The following is a 14,304-nucleotide window of genomic DNA, read 5'->3' as shown; positions in this document are numbered from 1 at the left end:
TAGAGCGTTGACTCAACCTCCAGGTGTCTATTAACTGACCATGAGATGGCAACTGCATCCTTCATACACACATACTTTCAGGACTGTTGCCTGTAACTTTTCAAAAACAGTAAATATTTCTCCCTCACAGACTGTGCTCCTATCACAGAACTGTCCCTGCTTCACTTTTCTGGCCCCAATTATCTGAAGCCAACGTAAATTCTCTTAAAACAACTTACATCTTTCTTCCCCTAGTCAACTCCAGGACAAAGGATATGTGACCTTTTGCACCTGGTGCTGCTGATGGTAGTTTGGACTTCATGCCCCAGGATCTGGTCCTTTTTCTGGCTAGCAGTAGCTCAATAAACACTTCCTTTTAAGAAGACTTTCAGCCTTGGAATTTTGTTTTTTTGTTTTGTTGTTGTTTGTTTGTTTAATAGCCTGAACTCTGGAGCTGGAGCTCTAGGGTCTGCATATTTTATAAACTCTTTGGTTATTTATGAACGTGGAAGAAATAATTTTGGAGCAAGCAGCTGGAATGGATTTTCAATTTTCTTAACATCATAATTTTTTTCAGTCTGAGCTCCATATTTTAAGGTAGGTAATTTTTATAGCTAATAACAAACAGAAGAGATGTGAGGAGCTGAAGTTTGATGAACTTTGAGATGGTGGCCAGAGACTTTCAGGTGAGTCTGAGGGACAGAGTAACAGCCAGAGAAATGGGTACCCTGTCAGGACAAGACACTACCAGCTGTCATTATTCTAAAGAAGTCTAGACCAGTGGTCCTGAAAGTGGCACTCCTGGAACAGCAGCATAAGCATCACCTTGGACCTGGCTAGAAATGCAAACTCTGGGCCCCACTGCACTTGCTCTGAATGATAAACTTAGTGCCTAGGAATCTATGTTTTCATGAGCCCTCTGGAGGTTTCCAGTTGTGTTCAAGTTTGAGAACCAGTGCTCTCAACTTTGGTGGATAGTTGGAGACTGCCTGGTGAGCATACTGTCTTCAGGTATGTTCCCTCTTCACAGTTGCGTGATCTGATAGAAGCTGGAGAATCAAGACCTCTCCTCCTGCTGCTCTATGGAGACACTGCAGCAAGCCTCTCAGTCTCAGTGTCTACACTCTCTTGACTGCTGCCTTTCATTATTGGAGGATTTAAGCAAAGTTCTTTGTCTTTTGTGGAATAAAGATGCTTTCTAAAATCTAAGTAACATTGTTGATTGACGTAAGATAAAAAAGACTAAGACTTTTGCTTTTCAAAAGTGGTATATAAAAGGGGAAAATAGTAACTGTACAGTGGAGAGACCTGGAGAACACCACCTTAAACCAAGGGTTGGAAACTCAAATCAAACCAACATCACAGAACACCTGAGATGATGCCCTGATAAGAACACCGAGCACATCTGTGGCCTTACTGTCCAGAATGCATAACCTGAATTAATTCACTACGAACATCAGGCAAACCCACACCTAAGAACGTTCTACAAATAACTGAAATACATTTTCTGAAACATCAAGATCAAGGACCCAATGAGGGGCTGAGGGGCCATTTTCAATCAAGGAGACTAAAGAGAACTGACAACTGAATGCACGTGTGATTATGGAGCGGATGCTGGGCAAAGCGGAAAGAGCTATCAAGGGCATGATTGAGACAATTAACGACATTTAATTGTGGCCTGCAGGTTTGATAATAGTATTATTTAATGTTAAATGTTCTGATTTTGATTATTGTATTGCGATTATGTAAGAGAATGTCCTTGTTCTTAAGAAAACCCAACTGGAATGTTTTTAGTAAGTATGCAGGATGTCTCTAACTTACTCTCAAGTGGTTTTGAAAGAGAAAGAGAGTCTTAGAAAATAATGGGACAAAATGTAAACAATTGATGAATCTATGTAAAGGATGTATAAAAGTTCTTTAAACTATTCTTACAACGTTTCTGTGGAAATTTAATTTTTAAAAGTGTGTATAGGTATACAGAGAGAATGTTCAAGTTACTGTCATGGTTATTTTCAGTAGTGAGATTATGGGTGGTATTTCTTTTTCTTTTTTAAAACCTGTTTTTTTCCAAATATTCTGTAATAGACACACTAGAAATCAGAACAGAACAAATGAAATGATAAAAATGATTCTTTTAATACATTCTCCTTTTTTTTTTTTTTTTTTTTGCTGGCTAATGGTATCCATGTCTATGTCTCTAAAGGATTTGAGATAGCTTAGAGACAGAAACACACAAAACTGAACAAATAAAACCTAAACCATATACACAAGTAGGTGAGGGGAAAGAATTTAACTTTTTCCACTGTTAATGAAACTGTTTCTTCTTTTGCCCTCCCCTTATTCTTGGAAGCTGGCATTTTTCCAGACTCTATTCTGCTGGTTGTGTCTATTCTACATGCATATTAGTATGTTTCCAGTAGACTTACTATCAGAAGGACACTCTTTCTTCTTTTCCTGTTATGGCTGTGGTAACCAGGTCTTTAGAGGGGTACTAAAATATCTTCCTTTTGCTTTTTCTGATTTGCTCAGCATCTCAACAGCATTATGAAGATAATCTTCTTTTCTGGTAATTTTAGCATTGTTACCATGTAAAGATTTAGCCAATACTTGGCAGATGCCAAATATCTGAGATAATGACTGTTATTTTAAGAATCTTCCTTCTCTTCAAACACGGTTACTAAGATAACATGTACAGATCAGAGACGGCTGCACTACAATGAGCTTGGTTTCTGAACATGTAAACAGTACAGTAGATGGGTCTCTGGATTGGCCTGCAAGGATGTGGAATAAAGTCAGAACTGCAGATCTTTGCCAGCAGTGGCAAATATGCTTGGGTTTCCCTTCCAGACAATGGGTGGTTACCCTGAAGGGACTGCCTCAAGCAAAGCCACTGCTGAGCCAGAACACCCTGTCGTTGTCTTAAAGGGCAGCAGTGAGGTTGTCCCAGTCCACATATGTCTTTGTTTATATATATTTCTTTGTTTATTTTTTTGAGATAGATTTATTCCTACTTTACAATTTTGTTAGAAATAACACAGTTTCTTAGAAATACCTGTTTGTGGTAGCTTTCCAGAACTCTGTGGTCATGTTCAAGAGAAGATTTTAAGTAGTGATTGCTGCAAAACACACTCTACTTAATAGGCTGATCATAAAATGAGATCTTTTATTATAAAAGAGCTGGTTTTACATATGCTTGGCCCATTGCAATCTGTTCAATATACCTGTTGAAAAAATAATTAATTGTTAGTCTAACCAACTACTAGGAGCTTGTAGGCCTCATTTTCATTTGCAGAGCTGGTATTTATAGATTACACAGAGCAGTAGGGCCTTCAGCCTTCCCAGATAGATAGATGGGGTCCACAGAGCAGCAGCCAGGCCTTCAGCTGGTAGCGTGTCAGAAATGCAGAACTGCAGGCCCTACTTTGGAACCTCTGAATCAGAACCTGCCTTTTGACAGGATCCCCAGGGGAGTTGAGCTGGTTCATGAAAGGATGCAGCCTGGGGTGCAGGTCTACCTGCAAACCCCACCTTCAGTGGTGAGGAAGAGGAGGCAGCACTTACTGAAAGGCTGGGTGAAGAGCAGCCTGCTCATAGGGGAGGCAGATGCTCCCCCAAAAGACATTTAAAAATGATGTTTGTTTTAAATATGTTTGAGATGGATGTTATTTGAGAGACTTGTGGTAATTTTTTTCCAGAGTAAGAAGGAGGATACACATTTATTGCAGCCCAAATCATGCTAAACACTATGCTAGACATAATATATGCATTATGTCTGTGTACACACACAGCTAGCTATGCGTATATTTAGATGTGAATATGTGTACCTACATGCCTGTGTGTGAGTCTATGTGTGTATCTATCTCCTTTCCTCTCATCACCCCAGGCACTGGGCTACCAATCCCACCCTCAGGTTTGGAAGGCGATAGGTGGATGGGGAAGGTCAGTTTGACATGTGAAGAATGAGGAGCCGAGCCATAGGGAAATCTGGCTGCCTATAAACCCAGGCCTGCTGTGTTTACCTTACATCCTCCATTTTGCATAAAATGAAGACTTCTTTTCTGCCCATAAGCACTTTCTGATCTGTTCTGATCGTTGGATTATGTATGAGTGTGTGGGTGAGAGGCTGAGGGGTTCCAGTTACTACTGCTATGAAAAGAATCACCTGGCCTGGCAAACTTTACAGTTACTAGAAAAACCAAAGCTCACCCACTGTGGGTTCCTGGTAAAGCTAGAAAAACCAAAGCTCACCCACTGTGGGTTCCTGGTAAAGCCTTCAAGCTGAGGCATGACAGGGCCTGGTCAGTGGTCCTTGCTCATTGTCTTTCCTGTGCTCTGCAAGCTTGCCATTCATCCTCGATACCTCAGTTTTCTGGTTTGAAAAGTGAGCTCTTAGTAGCAATGTCTCCTGTGACTACTATCAAATAGCATTCATAGCAAATGTGGTGACTGTCAGAGGAGATAACACATACACTGCTTCTAATATTATGCCTGGGACAGAACAGCTTCATAAATAGTTGCCGTGACTACAGACAGTAAATGGTGCTTATGTGAAGATGCTGCATTCATAAAGGACGGTGAGCAATTTGTCTGAGAAAGAGGTGCTGAGAAAGTATTGGGGGAAGGATATGTTGGTGCCAGGCCTGGAAAAACTGTGGGGCAGTGGCCTACGGTGGGAAACCAGGAGCTTTCCTCAGACCAATCCTGGCATCAAAGCATTCACCAAGCGTGCAATGTGCAGGCTGGGACTGGACGGATGTGGCTGTGGGTCTTTGGGAGCCAGTCTCCAGGCACCAGATTATTTGATTGCCAAATGGGGTAGAAATCTTTAAAGTCTAGTGTTTCTTTCTTTTTCTTTTTTTTTTTTTAATGTAAGCCTTTAAATATCACGATTTTCGTTTTTAAAAAAGATGTATTCAACTGAAATCAGTCTCTTTCAAAAAGTAAATGTGAAGTGCCAGGTGCTTTTTCATCTGTCACAAGTTTCTAGTTGTTGCAATGTTCAGGTTGTGGGTAGTGCTGCCTTTTGCATTTTAAAATAAACCCTGGTTTTGTGTTTTATCTTTTAAATCTGACAATCAAGATATCCAGATAATTATGTCAAAATAAACAATTTATACTTATGAATTGCTAAAATAAAAAAAAATGCAGACAATTTTTCAAGAGCTCTTGAACAAAAGTAAATTCTTTAACCCCTAAGTCTGTATAACGGTTCACCTGAACTCCTATTTGGAAGGAATGTTTGCAGCCAGCTCAGGGGGCCAGCTGTGGTTGGCTGGCACTTAGGCAGCACCCTGCAGAGCACAGCCCTTTGGGCAGTTATTTCCTTCACACAGCAGGCTGCTGCTCTGCTCATGTGAGGGAGCAGCACAGGGGAAGCAAGTACTTTGTCTAGGACAAGTCCTGAATGAGCTTGTTTGAGCGTTTGCACTGATAGCCACCAAGTAGACACCCTGATCCAGAGCTGAAATTCTGTGTCTGAATGTGAATATGATAGGTAGGGGGAAGCCAGTTTACAGGTCTCAGGACCCTACAGACCATGGGTGACTTGCCTCTTTACACAGCGGGGGACAAAAGGCTGGCCTCCTCTCCCTCCAGGAGAGGCCACTCTGAGTGCCATGTGTGCTCCAGGGTCCCCTGGGATTAGGCTAAAGCTGGTCTCCTGCTGATACCATACCCTTTCTTAGCTTTCTACAGAGGGTAGTTGGAGGATGGGAGCCCTGCCCACCAAGCTGTGAGCTACACATCCATGGAAGGCAGGAGAGGATGCCATGCTTTGCGAAAGTGCTGGGACACCCCTTGGCAGAAATCATTCCTGAATGTCAGGGTCCTGTCACATGGATGTCACATGGACCTCCTTGGTCTGACTCATTTCTCCTGCTGCACACACTGTACTGGCATTTGAGATTCTGTTCCTCTGTGTCAATTTTCATTTTAATTCATACTCTTCCCTTAAACACAGCTTTGACTTGCTTTTTCTCTCCTCACTAAGCTGGATCACCGCTTTCATACTTGATCTTTATCCCCCTCTTGGGACAGGGAGAACAGGGAAGTAGTCTGAACTGTAGTAGCCTAGAACTGAACTGAATTCTATTCTATCCCTTTGCATGGAGAGCCAGGAGCTTGTGTCCTGATCCCTGTCTCAGCTTCTTCCTCTTGCCACTTCTCACATTGTCTGTGGTGTCCTCATCCCTCAGTGTTTCACATCATTTGTCACTGCGCATTTCCCACCAGCAGAAATGGCTTTCCCCATCTGATAAATCCTGCTTATCTGTCAAGACCTAAATGAAAAATCAGGGGCTTCTGCTTCAGTTACTCTGTCCCAAACCCTGTTTCCTCCCAGCAGACAATTTCCTTCTGGTGTTAACTCCCTGTACCTGACACACATCTGTGTGGAACACTTGATTGCAATTAGCCATCTATGTCAGCATGTATCTAACCGGCATATGAACTGCCGTGGGTCTTGTTAAAATGCAGTTTCTTGTTCAGCAACTTTGAGTTGGGGACTGAGGTTCTGCATTTCTCACAAGCTCTAGAGGAGCTGATGCTGCTGGTCCACAGGCTGCATTTGGATTAGCCAGGCTTTTTGTGACCATCTTGTCTCCCATACCGGGTTACTAAAAGAAGTGTCTCTATTTGATTTACCTTTGTAGCTTCCCTCCTGCCTGGACCACTACCAGATACACCTCATGGGCTCACACATTTGTGAATTTAAATAGACAAGTAAATATGCCTAATGGGCATTTATTAAAAGACTTTTGTACTTTAGTAAAATGTGACAGCACAGATTGAACAAGCCCCATGTTCCTTTGAGGCCCTCTCTCTCACGATGTAATTGGCTCACAAGTAGAGGGAGGGTATCTTCATTTTGGGATCTAGCATGTGCTGAGGTCCATGCAAAGTGCTTCACATATACTGTCTCCTTTCTCCTCAGAGCCACCTGATAAGGACATACTATTGGCCCTGCTTTGCAGATGATGAAACTTGGAGGAATTAAGCAATATGGGAACAAGTTGGTTGGTGAATGGTGGACTTCCAACATGCTCTTGCAGCTCAGATGACAGTTTACACTTTGGTGCTATAAGGAAGAGACTTGCTCTTGCCCAAGGCCCAGTAGGAATCCACGGTAACCTCCTTAACAGTTCACCAGTTAAGGAGGTTTTGCATTCTTCCTTCAAGTACTCTGAAGAATGTTCTCTGTGAATCTTGAAAAAGTCATAGGTTGTCTTTCCCTGCTGCCAGTTCAGCTTATTTCAGCCCCAGTTTTGCTTCCAGTTGTAACTAAAGGGGAAGAACCACAACTCCTTCTGACTCCTGCTCCGCAGGCTCCATGCCTAAGCACTGCTCTTCAATTTGTGGCCCTCTGCAACGTAGACCATGGCTTATACTAATGGCTGTGTCATAACCACTGCTGAGCAAAGATGATTATGCTGACGAGAGATGGTGTCACAGCCTGAAGAGTAAGAACTGGAGATTCAGAGCCCAGCTGATCAAGGCTTTATTCCTGTCTGTGACATTAATTACCTTGATATTGAAGCTGTGACTTACCCTTTTTGGGCCTCCATTACCTGTTCTGTAAAATGGGAGTGATTATTAAGGCACCACCCTTCCCACAGAGTGGCTATAAGATTGAAAAGAGGAGTGTATTTAAAGTGCTCAATGGGATTGCACAGAAGGTTCTGGAAAGGCATCAACGCTAGAGAGAAGAGACTAGCACAGTGCGTTCAGGCTTCTAGCTGAGAGCAGGCCCTACTCTCTGCCATTCCGGGAGGCTAAAACTTCAATCTGTGACTTGCCTCTTGCTAGCTTGAAGAGCCAGAGGTCAAAGTTCAGGGTGACTGCAATTACTGGAAAATGAAAATCCTGAGATGAGTTGTGGGGAGGGCCCATATTCTATGTAGAGCTCTGCCTGCCTCCAGGCTGACCCCTGGACCTCAAGCTCCTAGAAACCAAGCTAAGGATCTGGAGCTGAGCTGAAATTTGCCCTCCTGTGAGGAAAAGAGGGGTTTTAGAACCCAGCCAAGTTATTTTCCTGCTAAAACAAACAAACATTAGCATTCTCCTTAGAAAGTAATTGACTCCACAGCATTATGGTCTTCATGCTAGAATACAATTCAAAATTACTCAATATATTAAGAAATTGACAACAGAAAACAATCTGGAGATGACCAGATATTGGAATCAGCAGACAAGGATTTTAAAGCAACTGTTGTAACCATATTCAATGAGGTAAAGGAAAACATACTCATAATAAATAAAAAGATAGAAATTTTTGGTAGAGAAATGGAAACAACAAAAAAAGGAAATTGGAGAACTAAAAAAATACAACATATGAATAAGGTACTTAGCATAATGGCAAGCACTCAAAAAATAGGTAGATCTTAAAGCAACATAGAATGAAAGAGATTTTCAGTTTTATCAGAACTGAACTACAGCAGAATATAGAGTACTTTTAGACAAAAATAAGCTATTCAGTCATCATTAATTATGGAGACTGCCTTCTTTGACAAAGTTTGCATTCTTCCTACATTATTTTTTAAAGAATAATCTTTCAGCAATTGAACCATATTAAGCTGTTCTTGAAATCTGTTGCCTCACTAAGTAGTAGGCTTTGGTGTGGGTGGATGGCTGGGGGTTGTGATTTAGCTAAAAGTCCTTTCTTTTTGTGTGTGTGTGTGTGTGGCAGCATGGTAGAGGGAATGCAGACTTTGGAAGGAGATGTTCATTCAAATCCTAGTGGTGTCTTTTACTAGTTCTGTGACCGTGGCCAGGACATTTTGTATTTTTGTGCCTATTTTTTGTTTTTGTGTTTTTTGTTTTAATCCATAAAGTAGATATTTTAAAAGCTGGGCTTGTAGACTTGCTACAAGATATGAGCCAAGCACATAAGATCACTCTTTGAGTTGAAAACAAAAGACTTACTTTCCTTTGGAGAAGTAAAGTGCCGGGGCTGGGTACCACCAGTACTCAGAAGTACTACTCTGGGACAATGGGGAGGACGACCTTTAGGCCTCTATTTGCAAGAGCTGCCTTCCAGGATCCTAGAGCAGAGGGCCTTTCATGGGCAGTCTTAGATCAATGGCCACACATCTCAGGCCTGGGAAAAGAGAACCAAAGGGAAGATTCTGGAGGGGCCATTTTGGAGATGCATTTTGCCAGATACAGGAGTGGGGACAAGAACACATCCTAGAGGTCTGGGTAATAAGGCTTGCCCCAAAATGGCTGTGACCTCCTCTATATTTTGAGAACAGCTGGGAAGGCCTCCTAGAAGACCATGTCTTCCCGGCCCTTCCAGGGTATGTAGCTTTAGCAGCATCTTCTGTGCTTAGGACGTACCTGCAGTGATGGCCATAGTAAAGTGCTGCCCCCAAGTGACTGGTGGAGGCAAGGACCAGCAAAGTGAACATTGTTCATTTCTCTCTCTCCACTGTTCTTCAGGTCCCTGGTGAGAGCTCTGGAAAGTATGGTTACTGATGAATGCAAACCTAATAATATTTAAAAAATGTTTTTACTGTAACTTAAGAAGAATCATAATTGAAGATCAAAAACAAAACACTCAGGTGGAGATTGATCTATCTATCTATATATCTATCTATTATCTATCTATCTATCTATCTATCTATCTATCTATCTATCTATCATCTATCATCTATCTAATCTAATTAGCTCCATCCTCATTTGAAACAAATTGGAAAATGTCACTCCTGAGCTCAGAACCTTCTTCAGGGCTCCCCCTGGCTTTAAGAATATCATCTTAACTCCCTACCTTGACCTATAAGATTTGCCTACCTTCTAAGCCTTATCTTTTGCCTTTTGATCTATTGCTAGCTCTGTCTCAGGCTAACAGGTAGTTTGATTTTGTTCTACCAAGGCAGCACTTTCCTACCACAGGCCTTTTGTACATATGGTTTCCTACACTTGACATTTTCTTGACCTCACATCCAGATGCTCCTCCCAATGCAACCTTTCACCTACCAATTCCTCCTGATTTGACAAGCATCAGTATAAGGATTTCTCAGCCTGAGAAGCTTTCTCTACATCTCAGGCTAGGCTAGACACACCTTTTATCTTATTTTATTAGGATGACTCAGCACTAGATAATTAGCTGTGTAATTTTGTGTTTCCTGGCCTTGTGACAGCAGAAACTTCATCCACTTATTCACTGCTCTCTTACTGAAGCTGAGCATAGAATCTACTCTAATCTCTGCTAAACAGGTCAACAACTGCTATCCCTTTAATGTTCTAGTTATTTTCTTAATTTCTCCCATCTTTTCCGAATCACTTCTAGGAAGAAGTTAATGCTATTAGATAATGAGAACCAGATGAATCTTGTTCTAAATCATTTTACAATTGGAACAAAATTGTATACATATGCTAAATTCTGATTTTATTTATATAGTTTTCTTATAAGGGACCAATTTTTGCCCTGTGACCTGAAATGCTCAATTAATTATATGCTACTATAAACATTCATGTGCAGGTTTTTATGTGGACATAAGTTTTCAACTCCTTTGGATAAATACCATGATTGCTGGATTTTATGTTATGAGTATGTTTAATTTTGTAAAAACAAAAAACAAAAACAAAAAACAAAAAACAAAACCCTGCTGTACTGTCTTCCAAAGTGTCTGTACCATTTTGCATTTCCACCAGCAATGAATGAGTGTTCCTATTGCTCCACTTCCTTGTCAGCATTTGATGATGTCAGTGTTCTGGATTTGGGCCATTTTAACAGATATATAATGATATCTCATTGTTGTTTTAATTTGCATTTTCCTGATGCCATATGATGTGGAGCATCTTTTCATATCTTTTTTTGCTATCTGTATATTGTCTTTGGTGACACGTCTGTTCAGATGTTTTGCCCATTTTTAATTGGGTTGTTTGTTTTCTTATTGTTGAGTTTTAAGGATTCTTTGTATATTTTGGAAACCAATTCCTTATGAGATAGTTTTGCAAATATTTTCTCCTAGTCTGTGATTTGTCTTTCATTCTCTTAACAGTATCTTTTGCAGAGCAGAAGTTCTTAATTTTAATGAAGTCTGGCTTATCAATTTTTTTCTTTCATGAATCATACTTTTGATGTTGTATCTAAAAAGGTATCAGCAAAAGTTACATAGATTTTCTCCTGTGTTACTTTCTAAGAATTTCTCCTATATAATCTTCTAAGAGATTTTTGTTTTACATTTAAATCTATGATCCGTATTGAGTTAATCTTTATGAAAGATGTAAGATCTGTGTCTAAATTAGCTTTTTTGCATGTAGGTAGCCAGCTATTCTAGCATCGCTTGTTGAAAGATTTTCTCAGCTAAATTGCATTTACTTCTTTATCAAAGATCAATTGACTATTTTTTGTGGGTCTGCTTCCATACTCTATTCTGCTCCATTGATCTATTTGTTTATTCTTTTGCCCATATCACACTGTCCTGGTTAATGTAGCTTTACAGTAAGTCTTGAAGTCTGGTTATGTCAGTCCTCTGACTTTGTTCTTCTCAAGCTCTCTAATTTTGCCTCATGTGAAAAGAAATAGTTCCTGGAGGATGGCCTTGCCTCCTCTTTTTCCCCTGAAATGCTTACCTCTCCTAGTACCCAGAAGGCTGCTGACTGAGCAGCTCACTAACCATGATCTTAATCTTGGAGAGCATGATTATAGCTGTCATTGAGCCACCAATGGTCTTGGTCCTCAGGCTGTTTGGTTTTCTCACAGATACCCAGTGCAACAGCATTGGGGCCTAGAGGAATTTGTTTTGTTATTTCTACTCTTGATCCTGATTCAGTATTTCCAAACGAAGGCAGAAAGGCAAATCTACCACTAAATGTACATTGATGAACCAGCCTGGGTTCAGAGTAATGACAGACTTTAGGCCTGCAAATTCTGCTATGTTCCCATTTGTAGCATCATTGCACATGACTGCTGCCTGCTCCATAGTTAAAGCAAAATACTTCCCTGGGAGTGGCTTCAAAATTGCATGGTGGCTGAAAGATAGCTGAAGATTGTCCTGTCAAATCTTTTCTAACTTTTTTCAGCTACTTTTTTTTTTTTTTAGATCTGTAACGATTCTATCTATCTAAATTATATACAAACAGATAGCAGCTGTGGAAAAAATCATTTTAGGAATTTATTTACTTAATAAACCATGCCAAAACTGTATGGCTCAAAATAGTAATGGTTTGTTACTTTTCATGGTGCTGCTGGTTGACTTAGCTTAGCTGAGCAGTTCTGTTCTTCATGGCATTGGTTGAGGTCACTTGCTTGGCTATGTTTTTCTGGCTGCTGGAAAGCCCAGGAAGACTGCAATGGTGTCTTGGTGCTGTCCCACATGGCTTCTCCCTGTGGCTAAGTTGAACTTTCTTGCAGCATGGCGGTTTCAGGTGGCTTACTTTCTTACATGGTGGCTTACTTCAAAAAATAAATTGGAAGATGTCAGCCTCATTAGGCTCAGTCATCAGACTGGCACCATGTTTCCCTGCCACATTGTGTTGGTCAAAGCAGTCAAAGGCCAGTCCAGCTTAAGGTGGGTTAGATGTGGATGACATGTCTTGATTGGTGATGCAGCATGCACTTGTAATGAGAGAGTTGGTGGTGGCCATTGTTGAAGACTGTGTCTTACAATATCAGACCAGAATTAAACCTTGGCTCTGCCAGTGGTCAGTTGCTTAGCACCAGACATAGTACTTAACTTCTCTGAGAAATAGTATTCTAATTTCCCCAAAAGAGAGAACGCTAAATGCATAGAGGAAGCAGATAATATATACAGTGTACACAAAGGAAGCACTCTGCTAGTTACATTGGAAAAAAGCCACCTTAGTTCTAAGTAGCACATGGAGTTAGTGTCCAGTTCATATTCCCTTGGTCCACTGCAAAAGTCACCTGCCAATTCTGATCAGCCTGTGCAGGGAAGGCCAGGGATGCCTAGATGACCAGTGAAAATGGCAGTAAGTTGATCCATGCTGTCTCTTTTTGCCCCTCCTTAGCCAATTCTGAGGCATGTCTGCTTTCACAGCTTCTCATATCACCAGGGATTGAACTCCACTGGTTTCCAGCGGTAACCCTCCTGAGCCTACTTTCTGCCACTGTCACCTTTTCCCACCTCACTTTCCTAAGCCCTCAATATGATTCTTGGGACCACATCTCATATAAACCACCTGGACCCACATTTTTGTCTTAAGGTCTACTTTTAGGAGAACCAAATCTAAGATAGACTATTAAAATTCTCAAAACACATGATAACATTTTAATAGGACAAGTCGCCCTATGTTTGTAAAAGATTTATATTGTTTACTACTTGGTTTCCAGTTTCAGAGAGAAATCTGGTAGTGCCCAGAGGTATCATAGCAATAATACACTTTTATTTCTAGGGCAAAGCAGTCATTTCAGATCTTTCTCTGTTCTAAAAGCCAAAATTTATAACAGCTATCAGCACCTCCCAAACATTTCCAATTTAGCCCTCATCTGAGTTTGAGGGTGGGGCAGTAGGGATAAGGTTAAGAAGTAGGTGTGAGAAAAGGAATACTCCCACTAGGGGCTATGGGTGCTGTGGAGTGTTATTCTTAGAGTATGAACAATAATTCCTCATGGGCAGGGATATATTTTTATTCAGAAGAAAATTCCTTGATGGGTGCCTGAAACAACAGAGGAGGGAATGGGCTAGCTTGGGCCCCAGTGCCAGGGGTTGGCTTAATCTCCTCTGGCTTAAAGACAAAAAGGAATCTAGAGATAGTGAGATGATAACGGGAAAGAGAGAATGGAAGAGAAGGAAAAACACCAGCAGCTCGTCTGTAGTTTGTGCAAGTGATTGAAAGACTTTGAAGAGCTGAGCTATCTAATGTTGAATTTTAAGTTGTTTACATTTCTTCATGCAAATTCTTTTATCTCCCTGACTGTTTCCCTGACATAAATGTATGTGTGTGTTTGTATGTGTGCATGTATGTGTGTGCACATATTTGTGTGTCAATAAAATTAAAGTATAAGCTTTTTTTATTAAACTTTTTATTTGGAGATGATCATGGATTCCCATGCAATTGTAAGAAATAATATAAAGAGCCAAATACTCTTTCCCAGTTCTCCTTAATAGTAATATCTTAAAAAATTACAATATAGTATTACGACCAGAAAATTGACATTGGTAGAGTCAGAATACAGAACATTTCCATCACCACATGGATTCCTCATGTTGCCTTTTCATAGCCACACTCCCTGCATTTCCACACCAACCCTCCTAACCCCTGGCAACCACTAATCTATTCTAGATTTCTATAATTTTATCATTTTGAGAATACTATATGAATGGAAACATACTAAATATAATCCTTTGAGATTGTCATTTT

The sequence above is a fragment of the Pteropus vampyrus genome, unplaced genomic scaffold (genome assembly GCF_000151845.1).
Source record: "Pteropus vampyrus isolate Shadow unplaced genomic scaffold, Pvam_2.0 Scaffold536, whole genome shotgun sequence".
Lineage (NCBI taxonomy): Eukaryota > Metazoa > Chordata > Mammalia > Chiroptera > Pteropodidae > Pteropus > Pteropus vampyrus.
Note: the sequence above shows the minus strand (reverse complement) of the source record.